The sequence below is a fragment of the Callorhinus ursinus genome, unplaced genomic scaffold (assembly GCF_003265705.2).
Source record: "Callorhinus ursinus isolate GAN/ISIS: 27379988/994484 unplaced genomic scaffold, GSC_fseal_2.0 scaffold4, whole genome shotgun sequence".
Classification (NCBI taxonomy): domain Eukaryota; kingdom Metazoa; phylum Chordata; class Mammalia; order Carnivora; family Otariidae; genus Callorhinus; species Callorhinus ursinus.
Genome location: NW_027397066.1, coordinates 117801424 through 117822211, shown reverse-complemented (window position 1 = coordinate 117822211; position 20788 = coordinate 117801424). Strand labels below are relative to the sequence as shown.

General features: G+C 41.6%; 1 protein-coding gene across 3 annotated transcripts in view; it reads left to right on the top strand.

The window, feature by feature from the left end:
* The window catches only part of RNF150 (ring finger protein 150), a 292313-nt gene that overhangs the window by 106181 nt on the left and 165344 nt on the right, over positions 1-20788 (top strand). The window lies entirely within an intron of this gene.

The window sequence follows — 20788 nt, the reverse complement described above, 5'->3', positions numbered from 1 at the left end:
AGGACTTTTGATACTGACTTTATGACCTTTAGGCAGGGTATGTAACCTCCAGGGGCCCCCAGTTTCCTCACTTGCAGATGAGATTCCTTCTTTTTTTAAGATTGTGTTTGTTTATTTGAAAGAGAGAGCCCTGAGCTGGGAGGAGAGGGAGAAGCAGGCTAATAAGTGCATTTTGAGACCTATAGAGCCACCATGAGATTATTGCCCTTAAGAAAATGAAACAATCCTTAGTATTCTCGAGCACACAGCATCCCTCGGAATTTCCGCAGCTGTCTCAAAGACGTCTTTTTACAGATGGTTTGTTTTCAGTCAAGATTCAGAGAAGGGCCGGTGGAGGCCTTCAGGTTCCTAGGAGTCATGAAAAGGAGGTGAGGTAAGGAGTATGAACGCACCTAGCCCAGGGCTAGCACGTGACAGTGCGCAGTATTTCTTCCCTTTCTTTACCTCTCCGTCTTCTGGGAGGCATATTGACCATTGAAATGGGAGTCAGGGGCCTAAGATACACAGTGGGGGCACAAGGTCCCCCTTACGGGGGTGGAAAGGGTGAGGTATCAGAGACTGGATGAGCCAGCAAAGGTTTAGAGGCAGAAGGTGGCGGACGAAATGCCTCCTATCCAAAGATGCTATTGATGCCAAAATAATAACTAATAGCCATTCCGTATTTACTCTGTGGGGGCTGGCTTTATTCTAAGTACTTTTATATGTGTTAGGTCCTTTATTCCGCACAACAACACTACTGCGTTAGGTGATGTTATTCTCCCTGTCGTGATGAGAAAACTGAAGCACAGAGAATTTAAGTGACTTGCCTAAAGTTACTCAGTGTGTGAAAATGTTGGAGCTAGGACTCAAAGCCAACAGGTCCATCGTCAGACCAAGTGCTTAAGCACTCCTCCGTATTGCCTCCTCTAAGTCAAATTAACGATTTAAATCCACACACGGATACAAAGGCCCTGTAATGCCTCGAGGCAGGGGACAGCATATGACATCAGATGTCCAAGGAGAGAGTCTGACCTGTCGTCCCAAGAAAGGAGGAGGTACAGAAACAGCTATTGCAAGAGTAACGGAGCTGGATTTTCGGGGACTAGGAGGAGACAAGGGGGAGCGACAGGCCTGCCTGGAAGTGGAAGGGCCGCCCTGGGAGCTGTGGGCAGGCCCGCAGTACTCGCAGTGTGCCCCTCAGTGAGTGGGGAGGGAGAGGCGTGCGCTGGGAAGCTAAGACGGTGTTGCACGGGGTCGTCTACAAAGGCTGTCTTCAGGAGGAGGGAGAGCGGAGCGCGAGCGCAGGGTGTAGGTTGCTGTCCTCTCTCACTCTTCTCATTCCTGCTTCTGGCAACCACTTCCGCGAGGTTGGTCTTCGAAGATCCACTGTATTCTCCTTCTGAAGTTACATCATTTTTAAAAAATTGGGGAGTTAGCTCAACAAAGCATTTACACTATCAAAGCCTCTTCTTAACATCATCCTTAGATTTATTGGGAAAAAATAAACTTTGCCCCCAATGGGAAGGCACATGCGGGTTCCTTATTGTCCTGGTGATCTGCTTCTGTACGTGGTTTTGTTGTTGTTGTTTGTTGTTGTTGTTTTAAGATTTTATTTATTTATTTGAGAGAGAGAGAATGAGAGAGAGAGAGAGCACGAGAGGGAAGGGGGTCAGAGGGAGAAGCAGACTCGATCGCGGGACTCCAGGATCATGACCTGAGCCGAAGGCAGTCGCTTAACCGACTGAGCCACCCAGGCGCCCTTCTGTACGTGTTTTGAATGCATCTGCGTGACCAGCAACCCAGTGGATTCCCATCAGCCGTCACAGCTCAGCAGTCACTCCGACTCCCCAGGATTCACTTTCAGTGAAAGAGAACGCAGAAACTCTGACCCCATTGTGACATTTTTCATGTGCTCTTAGAAATGTTTTAAATGTTGAGTGTAGTATGCTGCAAACAGCAAGGACTTCCATTGCTTTAAAAAAAAAAATTGTGCATCAAAAACTAATGATGTGATGTATGGTGATTAACATAAAAATGAAAAAAAATTGTTCCCCTCCCCCCTGGAGTTTGTACTACGGTGCTTAGCAGGGAGTAATGCTGCAGCGCCTCAGTTGGGTGTTGCTGTGAATTGTTTGCAGACAAAAATAACAGAAATTTACCGGTCCCCACACAATTTCCTTTAAATGTAACATTGGTATGTTTGTGACAGGCAGTTTTAGGTTGTTTATGTTATTTAATAAAGAAGTAGGGCATCGTTTACATATAAAAAGAAAAAGCTGTAACACCTTTTCCTATATATATGTATGTATGTATGTATACATAGTCTCCATTTTTCCTGTGAATCTTTACATTTTGCTGAAATGGTGCATGCACACAAACTCAAAATACTGTGATATTACAGTGCAAGAGGAGAGAGGGCAGAAAGCCAGTTTAGTTACCCATTGATACCCAGACATTACATGTAGGGATGTGGACACTGAATTCCTGCAGCTTTTCAGCCAGTTCTTTGGTGAATCTGCCAGGTCAGGACCAGAAGCTCCCCCACCAGGTCAGGACTAGCTGCCCGGGATGGGCAGGCCTCAGAGCTTGCTTGCAGGCAGCTTCCAGGCAGTTTTCCCCAAGAAGCAGCCGCCTCAGGAGCTTTCCTAGTTCTTTGTAGGGTCCCATGTTAGGATTCGCATGTGGATTTTTGAAAGAAAAGATCCCTTACTTCACAATAACTCTGATATGACTGGCAGTGATTCGTGAAAAAGTAATTTCTTAAAAGAGTAGCTATGTGCAAAAAAAGGAACGAGGTTAATGGGAATGCAGCTATAACCTGAGAATATGAAATCATGGAGCTCAATTTAATATGAAGAACGTTCTTTGTTCTTCAGAACCACCAAGTACATCCTTTGATAAGCTTCCAAAGTTCCTTTCACTCTGAGGAGATTTTTGTGCATGTGAATCTGAAATTTAGTATCATATGTCCTAATACAGAATTGGTCACTACTGAGTGAATGGAAGTCACGTATATTCTAATTTATCATGATTGATCTACTTTTGTGATGATTTGAAAATTTGAGTTGAATGCAGTGAAAAATAGTAGGAAAGAAGATAACAGACGTTCAGCGGAGTGTCTCGGCAGTGTGCCAAGGCCTTTTACATAAATGACTCCATTTAATCCTTACAACTTGTGGTCCTCATGGCGTTGCCTGGGTCTGTGTCACACAGTAATAACATGACAGAGCTAAAATGGGAATCAAATCTATTTGACTTCAAAGCTTATTTTTTAGTTATTTAGGCATGTCCGGACAGGGAGATATCTAGGATGGTATGTTATAGCTTTGGTTTTTCTCAGAACAAGTAAGTAAATAAATCCGATGTTCTAACATCTGTGTTTCTGAGAAGCAAAATACGGAGTGCGCGCAGACCATTCCATTTAAATGGGTAGGGAAGAGAGTTTCTGATGAGCCTTTACTAATAACAACCCATCCTCCCACCATTGGCCATGATGGCCTGTTATGATGTGGTTTTATTTTATATTTTTTAAAAAATATTTATTTCTTTGGCAGAGAGAGACAGGAAGGGAGAGAGCACAAGCAGAGGGAGAAGCAGGCTCCCTGCCGAGCAAGGAGTCCGATTCGGAACTTGATCCCAGGACCCTGGGATCATGACCTGAGCCGAGGGCAGATGCTTAACCTACTGAGCCACCCAGGTGCCCTATGATGTGGTTTTAAAGCAAATCCTCAGTTTTCTCTTTTTCTTTCAGATTAGTCTGAATGAGGTAGAAGTGGCACCAAGTCCATGGCTTTCAGAGTTATGGTGGGGAAAAAAGCCCAAGTAAAATAGCTTGCTCTTTGGTGACTACTTATGTTTTATTAATACAACAAATTCTTCCAAGTTTAAGGCTTTTCATTGTTGGGGAGAAGAGAGTAACACCAGAATTTTGTTGAGTACTATAATATTGGTGATTAGGAACGCCAATATTTCATGGAAATAAGGGTTTGAGAGTACTCTGAGATAAAAACATTCCATGATTATGCATATTATTTAAGTAGCTTTGGTATTACCCTTAGACCCAAGTGGGAGGACCCCGTACTTTAGAAAACCTTGTTTTGGTTTTCTTCCAGCCATACCCTCTCCACAAAGCAGGGGAGGGGCCACACCACACTAGAAAGCCCAGGACCCCAGAACTACTTTCCAGTGTCCAACAGCCATTTTTCTTAGGTCCATCTTCCAGAAGGTAGACTATGCTGTCTCTGGAGCCAAAAGAGCAGCTCTTTGTGGGCAGGTGTGGCTGGAACTTGGACACATGGGCTGGGCTGTCCACACCTGTTCAGGAAGCCCGTCAAGATCAGAGACAGCTGGGGCTGGGAAGCGAAGGGAAGCCCTGTGCCAACAGGTGCCACTGGAAGTATGAGGAGCCCAGGAGTTCTCAATTTGATCATGGCTTCCAGGTCTTTATGAAGGTGGGAGGATAGATGTATTTTGTGTAGCAGTTCATTACCTTAATGTTTATCTAGTAAATATTTATACATATCATATGGGCCCCTATTTGTACTCTTGCCTGGGGATCTTCAAAGTGGGCAGCCCTAGAGATAGACCTTTTTTTTTTTTTTTTTTATAAAGAAAATGAAAAGAGAGTGCATGAGCAGAGGGGCAGAGGGAGAGAGAGTATCCCAAGTGGATTCCATGCTGAGTGCAGAGCCCATGACACGGCCCCATCCCATGAGCCCAAGATCATGATCTGAGCCAAAATCAAGAGTTGGACACCTAATCAACTGAGCCACCCAGGTGCCCTGAGGTAGAACTTCTTTCACTTCAGGGATTTTTATAAATAATTCTCAATGTAAAGTCAAAGCCTTTAGCACAGATTGACCTTTAGAGTTAATCTGAGTGAGCAAAACTGGTATTATGCTAAGTGAAATCAGTCCATCAGAGAAAGACAATTATCACATGGTCTCACTCATGCGGTATTTAAGAAGCAAAACAGAGGAGCATAGGGGAAGGGAGGGAAAAATAAAACAAGACAAAGTCATATAGGGAGATAAACCATAAGAGACTCTTAATCATAGGAAACAAACTGAGGATTGCTGGAGGGGATGGGGCAACTAGGTGATGGGCATTAAGGAGGGCACGTGATGTAGTGAGAACTGGGTGTTATATAAGACTGATGAATCACTGACCTCTACCTCTGAAACTAACAATACACTATATGTTAATTGACTTTAAGTTAAAAACAAAAAGCAAAAAAACTGCAGGATTTAAAGTCCAAGGCTTTCTAGCCCAACTGAAGACTGAGCCCAGTGTATGAAAATCCAGTTCTCTTTTAAAACCGCAGGTATCTTAGGGGCACCTGGGTGGCTCAGTCACTTAAGCATCTGACTCTTGATTTCAGCTCAGGTCATGATCTCAGGGTCGTGAGATCGAGCCCTGTGTTGTGGGGAGCCTGCCTGACAGTCTCTCCCTCTCCCTCTGCCCCTCCCCTTGCTCCCGCTCACGCATGCATGCTCTCTCTCTCTCTCTCTCAAATAAAATCTTAAAAAAATTAAACTGCATGTATCTTAATATCCCTTAAGGCAGTTTCTGGTTTCCAGATCATAATTGGAAACATTCTTTATCAACTTCACATTTTCATAATAAAGGCAGATTTTACCCCAGCCACATGTTCTACTCAGTCCAAGCGTTTCCATGCCAGTGTTGAAGCCACTCTCCTGGATCTTAGTATAACTGCTCATGGCCTTACTCTTAGGTCACTAAAAAACTGTCCTTTTAGCTCAACTGTTTGTTTAAGCACAATTCCAAATGGCAAGCTTCTTGGAAAGCAAACACATCCAGTAACATTATTACTCAAAGGCACCTAGCAGTCTCTCTTCCTGATTGGATTTGAGGCAATGTAACCAACATCTATTGAACATTTAAGTGCCCAGCACCAGGCAGAGATCTAGAGAGACGCTCAGGTGAGCAGAGATTTCTCTCTTGGGGATGCTCACAGTCTGGAGGGGCAAACACCAGTAGGGCAATCCGCAATCAAAGCCAAATATATGAAGAATGAAAAAAGATGAAAATACAGTGAGGAGAGAGGGAGAGGAACCCATGTCTGTCAGAATTAATATTTCCTTCCTCCTCCTCTTGAAAAAAAAGTGCACGGAGGAGGTGCCATTTGGACTTAGTAGGCATTGAAAGGTAGCATTACCATAGCTAGAAAATAATAATCACAGCTAATGTTTATTGAGCTCTTGCTGGTTGCCAGGCACTGTTCCTGTGTGGATTGTATCATTTAGTCCCCTCAGGACAACAACCTTAGGAGGGGGTAAGTACTCTCCACTCCCTCCACCATGTTGCAGATGAAAATCATAAACAATATGTAAACACACTTATCATTTTGTCCACATGAGATACACGAGGGTAAGTCACTCATCCACAGTCACCTCACCAGGGAAGGTGGAGCTACAATTCACAGGCAAGCAGTCTGACTCTAGAACTTGTGCTTTAAACCACACACTCTAGAGAGAAAGGTATTCCACACACAAAACAAAGAAAGGGGCACCAGATATGGAATAGCATGAAAGATTGGAATGCAGTCACTGGGTGAAGAATAAGCATATGTTTTTAGCCCTGGTAGGTATTGTCAAATATTTTTCCAAAGTGACTGGTTCAGTTTGTTTCATGCTGGACATGTAAGAGAATTCCAGTTGTTCCATATCCTTGGCAGCATTTGGCATTATCAGGGTTTTTTTTTTAATTTTATTTTATTATGTTATGTTAGTCACCATACATTACATCATTAGTTTTTGATGTAGTGTTCCATGATTTATTGTTTGCGTATTACACCCAGTGCTTCATTCAATATGTACCCTCCTTAATACCCATCACCGGGCTAACCCATCCCCCCCACCTGCATAATCAGGTTTTTAAAATTATTGTAAATTTCAGCCATTTTTCTTAGATATGCAGTGGTATTCTATTGTTCTAATTTCTCTCCAATTAATGATGATAATTCTCTCAAAATAGGTTTATAAATATTGCAAAACTCAAAATCTGAAACAGGTCATGCATATATGTATATGTATGTAAATTGAGGAAGTAATGTTATATTTATACGAAATATGAAGGGGCTATGATGCCCAAGGCAATATTGAAGAAGAGCAAAGTGGGGGATTTATGCTAGCAGATATCTGGACTTATAATAAAGTCACAGTAAGACAGTGTGGTATTGGTGCAGGGATAGACAAATAGAACAGGGCCATAAGAGAGTCCAGAGTCAAACCAAAACATAAGATCACTTTATTTGAACAGTTTCCACTGCAATACAGAGGACAGAGGACGATCTTTTAAATAAATGGTGCTAGATCAATTAGATATCCCATGTGGAAAAGGATCTTTGAACCCTTCCTCACACTGTATAACAAAACATTGATAGATCACAGCTAAAACAATAAAACTTTTAGAAGAAAGCATAGGTGAATATCTTTATAACTTTGACATACACAAAGATTTCCTAAATTGGAAATAAGAGCACTAACCATTAATAAGGTTGATAAACTAGATTTCATTATATTAAGAATGTGTGTTCATAAATTATAGCTGAGAACTTCCCTAATTTGGGGAAGGAAACAGGCATTCAAGTCCAGGAGGCACAGAAAACCCCCCTCAAAATCAAAAATAGGTCAGTACCTGGACATATTATAGTGAAGCTTGCAAATTTCAAAGATAAAGAGAAAATCCTGAAAGCGGCTCAGGATGAGAGGTCCTTAACCTACATGGGTAGTCACATAAGGCTGGCAGCAGACCTGTCCATAGAGACCTGGCAGGCCAGAACGGACAGGTGTGATGTATTCAATGTGATAAATGGGGAAGATATGCAGCCAGGAGTACTTTATCCAGCAAGGATGTTATTCAGAATAGAAGGAGAGAGAAAGAGTTTCCAGGACAAACAAAAAACAAAGGAATCTGTGAACACTAAACCAGCCCTGCAAGAAATATTAAAGGGAATCTTTTGAGTGGAGAAAGAGCCCGAAAGGAACAGAGACTTTATAGTATATGTTAATTCAACTGAATTTAAAGAAAAAAAAAGAATGTGTATGCATAATGGGGTCTTACTAAGAGATTGAAAAGGCAACCACACAGTAGAGGACATTCACAATCCATATACTTAATAAAAAAGACTTAATATTTAAAATAAAAAAACTCATACCAATCAAGGAAAAAAACAGCCAACCCTGTTAAAAAGTAACAAATGACTTAGACAATGTACAAAGGAGGATAACATTATTTTTTAAAAAATTGTATGATGCTGATAGAATTTTTTTCTCTTTTTCTTTCTTTCTTTTTTTTTTTTTTTAGAGAGAGTGCCTGCACTCATGCATGGGGTAGGGGGTGGGGCAGAGGGAGAGAGAGAGAGAGAGAATCCCAGAGGCAGGGTTTGATCCCAAGATCACGACCTTAGCCAAAATCAAGAGTCCGATGCTTAACCGACTGAGCCATCCAGGTGCCCCTGATAATGGAATTTTCAGATATATATTGAAATTTCCTTCTTTAATTATGTGCTAATTCAAGGATCTGAAACTCCAAGGCAGATGGCTACAGAGAAAGTATATTCATCTTATAATAGAAGTGCCTACCTAGTGGCTAAGGATCTTTGAGTACATCTCAGATCCACCATGCTTGCTGAGCACTGCTGGAATTTGTGTTGGAGGCCTGGAACTGCATCACCTCCCTATTCTTACTCATAAGCTTCATTACTCAGGGTTTTCACTTCACTTACAACCTTCACTCGCTTCCCTTGAGCAAATAGAACTGTACTTAGGTCTACAAAAACTTGGAGACTCCTTCTTGTAGGATACCTACTGCTTGGATGTAGGAATGGAGATGGTGAATATATATCTCTCTCTGGGATCAGCCAGACACATGCACGCACACGCGTGCGCGCCCACACACACACACACACACACACACAAATCCTGAAGGCTCTGCAGCCAAACATCAGACATTCTAAGTGCCAAGATGAAAATGTAGTCAATTTGGTCTATGAGATTTTCTCTATGAGATAAAAGCAGAGTTGTAATTGATCCATGATACCAGTCCACAAATTAAATGACCTCAGTCTAGGACCTTGGCAATGGAAATCTCCCTTCTAGTCTTCCCAAATTAATCACGGAGCACCTACTGTATGCAAGGCTTTGAGCTGAGAAATGGGGGTACAAAGGTATTAGAATGCCGTGTTCCCTTTAAAAATTCAAGGAATTTCCAGTCTTTAACTAGCTCTCCTGAGGTCAAACTGGTCTATTGGAAAGAAGATGGGATTTGGAATTAGCCAGGCCTGAGTTTATGCCAAACCTACTGAGTTATGCTAAACTCTCTGGCACCTTAATGGAAAGGGTGTTTTCACATTCCCACCTGAGTTTTATCTCACATTATGCTTTTTAAGCCCTAGGTGGAAAGAGATATATAAACAAAGTCCACTTCTGTTAATTTTATTAATCACACCAAGGAGTGGGAACCATATCAATGTTTGAATCTGCCTTTGGTCAAATAAAACCTTTAAGTCTTTATTTTGTTGAAACAGTTGAGGAATTCTAATTCAATATCCAGAGTTATTTTTTTTTAAGATTTTACTTATTTATTTGAGAGAGAGAGCACATGGGGTGGGGGGAGGGTCAGAAGGAGAAGCAGACTCCCTGCCGAGCAGGGAGCCCGATGCGGGACTCGATCCAGGGACTCCAGGATCATGACCTGAGCTGAAGGCAGTCGCTTAACCAACTGAGCCACCCAGGTGCCCCAGAGTTATTTTTTAAAATAAGAAAATTTACACAAAGAACAAATCAGATGGCCTTTCAAGTACCCAAGATGATTAGGAGCACTAAGGTTGCCAAAAATCAACTGAAACACAAGAAAAATGTGATTATAGAACTGGGTGAAATTTGAAAGGTTGTTTATGCAGTCCACTTAACTATAGTTAGGAATAAGATGAGTTTCAGAGACATTTACTCATTAGGCCAAAGTCACATGGTTAGTAAGGGCAGAACCCAGATATGAACTTGGGTCCCCCAAATTTCTGCCCGGTGGCCTTTTATTTTCCAGGAGGAGTATCTTCACAGAGTCTTTATAGAAGACTGTCACTACCAGTACAGCATTCCCCTGCGTGGATAAGCTAAACTTTCAGTAAGTCTGTTATCTTGAAACGAGGATGAGCCCGGGCTGCCTTCCAGCTCTTCTGTATCTCAGGTGTGTGGGCTGTTCGGCAGATAGACTATTAAAGAAGAGGTGGGGATTGATTCATGCCTCAATTCCTTTCCAACCTTTGGAAATTAATATTTTATACTAAAAATCAAAAAGTAATAAAAGGTAGAACAAGCAAAGGTTGCAAACTTTGGAATGCCTTTTAGCAGCTAGTGTAGTACAAAGAACTCTTTTCTCCCATGAAGAATTAACTCCCTCAGACATTTGTGGTTTTCTTACAAACTCCTATATTTTAGAACAACACTGTTCTCAATACAGTATAAACTCAAGTAGTACGTATCCATTTTGCTTTAAGGGAAGAACTATCTAAACCTGTTTTTTTCTCCTCTGTTTTAACTCTCAAGTGTTAAGTCTAAATCTCAAAAATATGGATGTAACACAAATGCAAAAAAAAAAATTATCCAAAGCACTTCTTACTATTTAGGAATAGCATGCTATTTATATAGACTTTTGGGTGTGAATAAACCTCAAAACTGGGACTCCAGAGCCCATGCTTCATCCATGTACCTCCTTGTTTCTGGGAAGTCGATAAGGATATTAGTAGAACCACAGCCTCAAATATCCAAATATCAACTAAAACAAGCATCAGTCAACCATGTCCCGTCCAATCATGTATTATCAAGAGGATTAAGCACAAAGGAACTTGACATCTGTCTCTGGTTTTAGCTGTGTTCCCTTCCTTACCTCAATGCTGCCAGACATCACTTTCACCAGAGATCATGTTGGTCAGGTCTTCCTGCCGCCACACAGAAGGCAGGGTCTGAGTAACTTACAGGAAACTACAGAATTGAGAAAGACAAAAATAAGATTCACAAAGAGTGGAGAAATGTAGCTATGTCTCAGTGTTCCTTACTCTTCGTTCTAGTTCTTAGAAATAGATATTCAAATGACAGCAAAATTCCAGGAATAAAGTGCTATTAGAAAAAATACTCTGTTCACTCAAAATATTTGAGATGTAACTAAAATAAAATGTGTCCTTCTGTCATAGTACATGATGTACTTAAGTTGCAAATGGATTGTGTTCCAAAATTTGTAAGGTGGGCTGGTCAACATCCATTTTGGTATGACCTCATTTCTCATAGATTTTACCTGCAGTTCAGGGGAAATTTTCCAGTGTAAGTATCTTGCACAGTGCTTAGGCTCTCATACCTCCTTAAAGAAACCTACTTATCCTAGAATTCTAATATCTGAGAAAATACTTCCTCTCTTGCCAGGCATAATTGCAGCACTGATCGTGGCAGGTTATCTCCTGTCTCTTGGGTACTTCTTTCCTGACTCTTTGGCAGGCTCCTTTTCCTTTGCTCAGCACTTGATTTCAGTCTGCCTTCTCTTTTCTCTCTGTACCTCCTGCCTGCTCAACCTTGTCCCCATCCATGCGTCAGGTACCATCTATAGTCTGACGGCTTCTCTCCTTCTGAACTTTTTCACAGATCCATCGAACAGCATCTCTATTTGTATTGCTCAAAGTGACCTCAGACTCAGCATGTCCATAAAAACATGTCTTCCCTCTAAAATTTGGATTTTGGCCAGGTCTAACCACGCCCCCCAAGTCAAAGAGTGGCTCCACCATCTGTCCAGATGTGTAGGTCAGAAATCTCAGGGCCATCCTTGGCATCAGCCTTCCCTCATATCCCTACAAGCCCTGTCGATTTTACCTCCTAATCTACTCATTTTTCTCCAATACTCTTTGAACATTCTGTGCTCTTTCTTGCCACAGGGTTTTCGCTTGTGCCGTTTGTTGCGGCAAAAACCTCTGACTTGAGCTTTCATTTTTTTTAAAAAAAAGGAAGTCATCTACTGGAGTCGCTGATTTATTGATTCATTCGGACCTGAAGGCGGAAGAGTAGGGAGCAGAGTTTTGAAGCTCTTCTGTTAAATACCAGGTAGAAAGCAATGTCTTCTGACAACTAAGATAAATGGTTATATAACAAGGCAATAACTTTTGAAGTCCACATGTCTCAAAGACAGCTTCCTTAAAAAAAAATAACCTAGCAAGGACAATTTTGTAGTTCATAGAAAAAAAAGGTTATTATAAGACAGAATTGATGACACAGGGGTCAGTGATCAGAATCCTGTCTCCATACTCACCTGGGTCTGTAACCTCTTACCTTTCAAGAGTATCTCACTAATGGCCTTTTAGAAAGTTTTCAGACATAAAATTCTATTAGCCTCATCTGAATAATGTAGAAAATTGTAGACGTTCAAGTTCAAGGGGGTTATAATTTCCTGCCTCATCATTTTCCTTCTGCTCTCGCCCCTGCCTCTGCTGAGAAATCTCCTACTCATTTGTCAGAGCTCAGCTTTAGTGTCAATCCTCCGGAAAGCCTTTCCTGACTACTAACTCTATCTCAGGCTCCTTGTAGAACATTCCAGAGAATTTAATTTCTTTTCTTTATGATGGTTATCTTGGTTTGTAATTGTATGTTTATGGGTGGAGATATTTTTTTTCCTTCATGTCTTTTCCACTAAACTTTAAGCCCATGAAAGTAGGCAACATATAGTTGTTGTTTTTATTGTTCGCCATCATTATAGCCCCAGAGCCTAGGGTGGCATGTTGGAAATGCTTAGTAGATGTTGGTTGAATGCTGTTGAATGGATGAACTGAAAACCATACAGAACCACTGCAGGGGCACATATAATGTGTCTTTGAGATGCTGAATTCAGAATCCTAATTGGTTTCTGGTACGCAAGCCCACTCCTTGCACTCCTTCCTCCCCTGATCTTGGTGGGCTTCCTTTATCTGAAGGATATTATGATATGGAAGCAGCTAGTGGTTTTCTGGTGGTCTTAGACGAGGGCTCACTCAGAGCTGGAGAAGAAGAAAGTAAGGGTGAGGAAAGCCCGAGAAGGGGAACAGAAGAGAAACAGAGGGCTGGGCAAGAGTGGGGCTAAAATCCTTAGCTGTGCAGGCTGCATAATCTCACAGAGAACCTGGTAGGATGATTTTCCTTCTTTCCAAAGGCTCTAGTGTTTGAGCTGCCTGTTACTCCCACCCCCTGTAGTCCTCTCAGGACTCCCCTCTTGTAGAATAGAAGAAAATTTACTCTTGCAGCATCCCTCTTTTTCACACATGCTCAGCAGATGTCCCATGGCCTTCCTCCCCTTCACTTGCATTCCTGATGCTGTGGTGAGAAGAGCCAGGGTACGTGTGAATGTTGGGGATTGAGGGACAGGTGGGAATTGCAGTATGGCGGATACTGCTGAAGTAGAACAAGGCAATGGGAAAGGCGAGAGAAAAGAGAGGACAAGGCAGTTGCCTTCTTTCTCTCACACGCTGTGCCATCAGTCCCCTTAGACTTAAGGGAACAGGTCCTGGTAGTTTGCAAAGGTGGTAGTCCAATGACAATCAATGTGGGGAGCAGGGGGTGCATCCTAGATTCTGCTCCAAAGTCTCTTGAATTATACTCTATGGTACATGTTCTCTTTTGTGGCATAAATTAATCTTCAAAGTGAGCACCCATGGTGGTACTATTTTGCAAAATGTGTTTGCTCTCTAAAAATATTCCCATGGCCCTTTCTCTCCTTCTCAAAGTTCAGTCCTTTCCTAATTGTTTATTTTTACCTTCCATACTTGGCCAAATAAGTAATACGTAATTTTGTGTCTGCTCAAGAAAATCTCTTTCCCCAGGGCAGAAAGAATCTGATTCTCCTAAATGAATGACATCCACTTGAGAGTGTGGTGGTAAACTTGCCCCTTGGTTCATTCTTTCAACCAGTATCTTTTAAGCACCTAGTATGTCAGTGCTGTAGGCATTCAGTGTATCAGTAGTGAATACCAGGGGTAATGTTCTTTCCCTTTTGGAATTTAAAGAGCGATCCATGAGGAGCTTAAAAATCAGAACTAGAAGAGGCCTTTGAAAAAAAAGCTGACTTCCTCATTGAGAAAATGGTGGCTTGGCGAGAAGGTGAGTTACTCAGGGTGACAGAGCTGGAACCAGAGCAGGGAGCCCGGTCTCTTTGCCCAGCCTGCCTTCTGCTGCCACTCTTCCCCCACCCCTCTATGTCTGGCTGGGTTATAAGCTGTCAGCCACCCCGTTCAAATCAGAGTGCTGTCACGTGGCGCACGCCGCAGTCCTGCTTAACCGTTTAGCAATTTGTCAGTGGGATTCAGCTCAATGGTATTCTTTTCCGTGCAAACCTAGAGCGGAGATGCATTCTCTGAGCTGAGAAACATACTGAGTAACTCACAGGGGAGGCATTTCCGTAAGACAAATAGTGGGTGTTTATATAACCACATCATCCTGACCCAAGCTCTTAACCATTCAGTGTGGCATGGTTTAAGATAGTGGGGAAAGGAAGGAGGCGGGAGAGTGAGTTAGACTGAGGGCTGACGTCATAGATCTGTTCTTAGAACGAGAGGCTGTTGCTAGAACTCTGGGTGGAGTCCGATAACCTGTCCTCATGTGCGCTTAATCAAATGCAGTGAAGACTGTGTCGTGCATGTGACTTTGACAATTACGAAGTTCAGGGAACACTCTGGTAAAAAGACTTGCTAATACTCAAAACTGTAACTCTTCAAATAGTGCTGCTTTAGCTGTGTAGTAATCCGCAATAAAAGTATTTGCTTTCTCTAAGCAGAATTGAGACGTTAAATTTCCTCAAACTAAAATGGGAACTCCAACCACGAAATGACTTTAAGGGATGTGTGGATCAATATTACTGATAGATATATACACATAGGATACATATATACACACGTAGCAATCACATCAAATCCATTATTTCACAAATGTTATTCATTAGTATGAAAGTAAAAGATAAAGTGAGTAAATTTAAAGAAAAAGTATTTGTGTAGACTGCTTAAAATTCTTTTGGAGAAAAAGCACATATAAGTTATTTAACAGATCCAAATAGATTTCAATTTATTGATATTATCTGTAGAATTTTTATGTGCCTTTAAAACCTCCTGATTTTCCAAGAAAGTCCTTTCCAATAAGAAAAGAATACTCTTTAATCTCTCTAACTCTCTGTTTGTGGACTCCATTAAATGTATGCACTCTCTTGCTTAAATTTAATACAAATACCTATTCAACTATTTTGGACATTGTTTTACACCAGAGGTAGGAAAATATATTCTGTAAAAAAAAAAAAAAAAAACACAGAAACAAATTACTTAAAGATCATAAAATGAAAATGAGAAAAACCATTAAATTTGGTTTTATTTTTAATCTTCCTAGGAGATTATATAAATGTATTCCTTTCATCTTTTTTTTAAGATTTTATTTATTTATTTGATGGGAGAGAGAGAGACAGATTGAGAGAGCACAAGCAGGGGGAGTGGCAGGTAGAGGGAGAAGTAGGCTCCCTGTGGAGCAAGGAGCCCGATGAGGGGCTCCATCCCAGGACCCTGACCTAAGCCGAAGGCAGACGCTTAACCGCCTGAGCCACCCAGGCGCCCCTCCTTTCATCTTCCTTACAATTGAGAATAAAAAACACAGATCTCTATTGAATAATCACTGAAAAAAGACAGGAGAGAAAGGAATAGATGAGACAAATGAAGAGAGACTATTACAAGGATGAGAAGGAACTGGGAAAATGTAGGAAGATCAAAGATGATCCCCAAGAGAAGTATAAATAAAATAGTATCGAGAGAAAACAGAGAAAGAGACTCAGAAGGAGAGGCTGTGATGGAATGACACACAGTTCATTTGGAGGGGTTTTCAATTAGACTTTTAAAGATAGGTTGAATTTTACAACCATAGGCATGGTAGGAATATAATCTCTTGAAAGTTTTTGATAAACCTGATCAAATACAGATATGGGGATATATATATAAATAGATATGGCCTTTTATCTTAATGGGTTGTCTCACACATTTTTCCAAAATAATTACTCAGTTATAAGTAAAGTTAGGCTAATTTATTTCTCTTTTTGTGTAGCCATTTTTGAAAGGGCACAGATAAATTAATACTCGGTGAGTCATTCTGGTAGTCATTATGACAGAAGACTTGCAAAACTCAGCTGAAAAGGTTCTTTGTTCTTATACTTACTTGGTACCATTTGTAATTCTAGCAAGTTGAGATAACTTTTGAATAAGGATGCCTTTCTCAGGGGGTCAACATTTATGAGGCATTCCAAACAAAATCCATGTTGAAATACAGTGTTTTAGGCAACAACTCATTTGTGGGTGGAGGGCCAAATTTTTAGCAAGTCCCATTACCTCTGTCTTGAGCTAAATGTGTGGCAAGTACAAGGTCACAATTTTTTTTAAAGATTTTATTTATTTATTTGTCAGAGAGCACGGGCATGGGGAGCGGCAGGCAGAGGGAGAAGCAGGCTCCTGCTGAGCAGGGAGCCTGCCACGGGACTCGATCCCAGGACCCCGGGATCATGACCTGAGCCGAAGGCAGATGCTTAACCGACTGAACCACCCAGGCATCCCAAGGTCACAATTTTTAAATCCATATAAGCAGTTACATTCGTCTTGAACTTAATAGACTTTTCCAAGACATTATTCCATGCCCAAACCAATAAGGATTTCTGTTCCTAGGTGTTGCTACATCATGCATACCCTTGATAATAAGTATTCAGACCTTAGACTGAAAAAAACAAAAAAAGCATCAGTGCTTCGCCTAGGCTTCCTGATACTGTTCTTTCATTATGATATGAGGTTGAGTGTCAACCACGAGCGTCTCCTGGCTCTTTCTCTTTCAAGTATTGGATCAGCCAGTCAGCTAAGTCCCTTCCCTCTTGGTATGAAGGATCCCCGAGCAATGTGTATTTTAGTTGCTGGCTTAACACCTCCTCTCTTACTTTGATATAGCAATAGGAATTGTCAGAGTTTTGCCTGTTGTGGGATGGAATACACCTCACTGCCCTTTTTTTTTTTTCCGAGTGTCAAGTTTTCTGGAAGATGGGTTTCTGGAGTAGCCAGTTCTCAGAGTAAACATGCCCTGCCTTTCCTACCTCGAGAACGCCAGCAACGCAGAGCGAGAGGAAGATTCTGTGTCTGCGACAGCAGTACTCAGCTTTGGGAGGCTTCAAGATCTAAACTAGATCTGCTCTGATTGGGAACTCCTAGGCTACAGGCTGCTATTTCTCTCTCACAAATATGAAACTGCGCTATTTTGGGAAGTGAGCTTGACTCTTGGCAGTGGCATATTTTGCCGTCTGTGTGTCATAGATCTTGGAATCCACAAGCTGGAAGTAACTTAGAGATTCTTGAGACAAACATCGCAGAGGCTGATAGTTAAAGGTCAAGTCCAGGGGCAGCCCTGGAACCAGGACCTGGGCTGCTGGCTCACATTCTTTCAGTTTTGCCTAGTGGCGTGTTACAGTGTCTCAGCGCTGCTCCCCTGCAGACCAGGCATTGCAGGCAGGGCTTGAGCTCAGCTCACCTCCGGCTGGAGGACTGCAAGCAGAGGCTTAACGGTGCTGGAGTCCGTGATGGCACCTGTCTTGGTCAGCTCAGGCAACCATAGCAAAGCACCACAGACAGGGTAGCTTAAGCAACAGAAATTCATTTTCTCACAGTTCTGGAGGCTCTGAGTCCAAGATCAAGGTGCCATTAGGGTTGGTTTCTGGTAAGACATCTCTCCCTGCCTTCTGGCAGTGTCTTGGCATGGTGGAAGGAGGGAGCTCTGCTGTCTGTCCCTCTTCTTAGAAGGACACCGATCCTATAGGTTTAGGGTCCCACCATTATAAGCTCATTTAAGCTTCATTATCTTCTTAGGGGCTCTGTCTCTAAACACAGTCACGTTGGGGGTGAAGGCTTCAATATATGTATTGGCGGGGGGTGGGGCACAAATCAGTGTATAGCAGTCTGGATGTCCAGTCTTATTTAGTCTATAATCACTAAGGTCCACAGGGGAGTGGACTAGACCTCGTGTTGGACCACTTTATTTGGAGGAAGCAAATTGCTACCTGGAAGCAATTTAAATAGAGGTTCTTCAGGGAACACTGTGTATCAGGGCTTCCTAAATTGAAATCATAGTGTGCCAATTTATCTGTAGTCTCTGAAAACACTGAGCCACTAGATCATACTTCTAAAGTAATTTAGGAATAGATAACACATGAGTATCATATGGAATTCAAAAGGGAATGGTATGGGGACACCTGGGTGGCTCAGTCAGTTAAGCGTCTGCCTTCAGCTCAGGTCATGATCTCAGGGTCCTGGGATCGAGCCCCGCATCGGGCTCCCTGCTCAGCAGTGACCCTACTTCCTCCCTCCCCCTGTTTGTGCTCTCTCTCTCTTCCCCCCTCTCTGACAAATAAATAAATAAAATCTTAAAAAAGGGGGGGAATGGTATGTCTCCCCTCTCGCTCCTCTATCATAACCTGTTAGTAGTGACTACCTTTATACAGGCACTCTGTACATTGGCACACAAACTGTGCATGGTCTTTTTCTTTTTCCACAAATGGTAGCATATTGCACACACGGTACTAGACTTTACTTTTTTTTAAGATTTTATTTATTTATTTGACAGAGACAGCGTGAGAGGGGGAACACAAGCAGGGGAAGTGGGAGAGGGAGAGGCAGGCTCCCTGCTCAGCAGGGAACCCGATGCGGGGCTCGATCCTGGGACCCTGGCATCATGACCTGAGCCGAAGGCAGACGCTTAACGACTGAGCCGCCCAGGGGCCCTAGACTTTACTTTTTTCACCGAACAATAAATCTTGACAATTGTTCAAAATCCGTGCAAATGGAACTATTATATATTTTATGTTTTATAGAGTCTGTGAAATATTTCAATGTGGATGTACCACAGTCTCCTGTCGATGGCCTGTTTGAGTATATTTTTAGATTTTAAATTCTGTTTCTATCAAGTATATAAACTAGGCTGAGTGAATATCTTTCTAAATATTATTCATAAATGTATATACATATACATCTATCGGGTAAGTTCCTAAAAGTGAAAGTACTACATTAAAAGGTATGTACGTTTCATGTTTTGGTGGAGACTGTCCCATTGTTCTCCATCATGGTTTGTAGGAGAGGATCTTACATGGGTCTGAAATGTGATGGAGTTTCCTGGAGGCTGGGAAACTATAGGTTTACTTCACACCAATCTCTGTTGGCTCACAAATCTCACATTCTGGAATGTTCTTTCTACCTCATTATCTCCAGTTCAAGGTTTTCTCCTTGATGTTTTTTCTTTTTAAAGATGTTATTTATTTATTTATTTATCTGATAGAGAGCGAGAGAGAGAGAGGGAACACAAGCAGGGGGAGCAACAGAGGGAGAGGGTGAAGCAGACTCCCCGCTGAGCAGGGAGCCCGATGTGGGGCTCGATCCCAGGACCCTGGCATCATGACCCGAGCCAAAGGCAGATGCTCAACTGACTGAGCCACCTGGGCGCCCCTCTTTTTCTTTTTTTAAAGCTTTTATTTATTTTGGGTGGGGAGAGAGAGTGAACGTGAGTGGGGGAGGGACAGAGAGAGAGAGGGAGAGAGAGAATCTCAAGCCGACTTCATGCTGAGTATGGAGCCTGACACGGGCCTTGATCTCACGACCCTGAGATCATGATCTGAGCTGAAACCAAGAGTCAGACATTTAACTGACTGAGCCACCCAGACACCCCTTTGAAGTTTTATCAGACAAATATTTTTCTCACTTTTATTCTTGGGCTGTACTACAATGAACCTTTATATAAGTACATGGAATCAGGAAATCTCATTGACTACAGGACTCTCTCACGCTTTGCTAAAGACAGTTCTTCTCTCTAAATATTTCTTGTGGGTGTCTCATTTCAGCTAGATTCTGTAACTGGAAACCAAAATTTACTTTGCTCTATAATAGTAGCATATAAATTTTATAACATTTAATAGGATAAAAACTTTCACTTTATTCTTTCTTCAGCCTTTTGAAGTAGCCAAAGTAGTAATAATAATAAATTCTTAGGTTTAGTAAATTAATTATTAAAATCTAATTATAATAATGTATATTACATAAATATACATTATTATATAAATATATATGTATATTATACATTTATATATATTTATATAATTAAAATGTATATTATATAAATATACCTTTGTATATATAAATATACATTATATAATAACATATATAAATTATTGTTGTTATTTCATAGAGGTGAAGGAACTGAGACACAGTGGACTTAAGTGGCCAAGTCACACAGCTGTGAAATGTTAAAGCGGACTTTAAACCCATTATAACTGTTCCAAATCAGGTTTACTTTCCACTAACTCATACTGTCTCTGAACAGGTAGTGTGAGCACCCGGTAAAGACTTGTCGGTTGATTGAACATAAACTTGCATCTAGATGATCCAGGTGAAAACCAGATGGGTGACAGCCATGAGTGAAGAATCTACCCTACCGTCTACTCTAGTGTGCCTGGCAAATAAATCTGTCTGTCCTTCAGTGTTGCCAGTCTTTGGGGAATACAGAAAACTTTTTTTCATTTTTTCATAGCATGGATTTCCTCACTAGGGCTGTATTTTTGGTCTTGATGCCTTTTAAATGCAGTTTTTGTTGTGTGACCAAGCCTCACATATAAGGTCTCTCAAAGGTCTCTCATTCAGTATTACGGTCGACTTTGGTTTGATTAGGGCTGGTTAAATAGGCAGCGGAGTGTGTGTGTGTGTGTGTGTGTGTGTGTGTGTGTGTGTGTGTGTGTG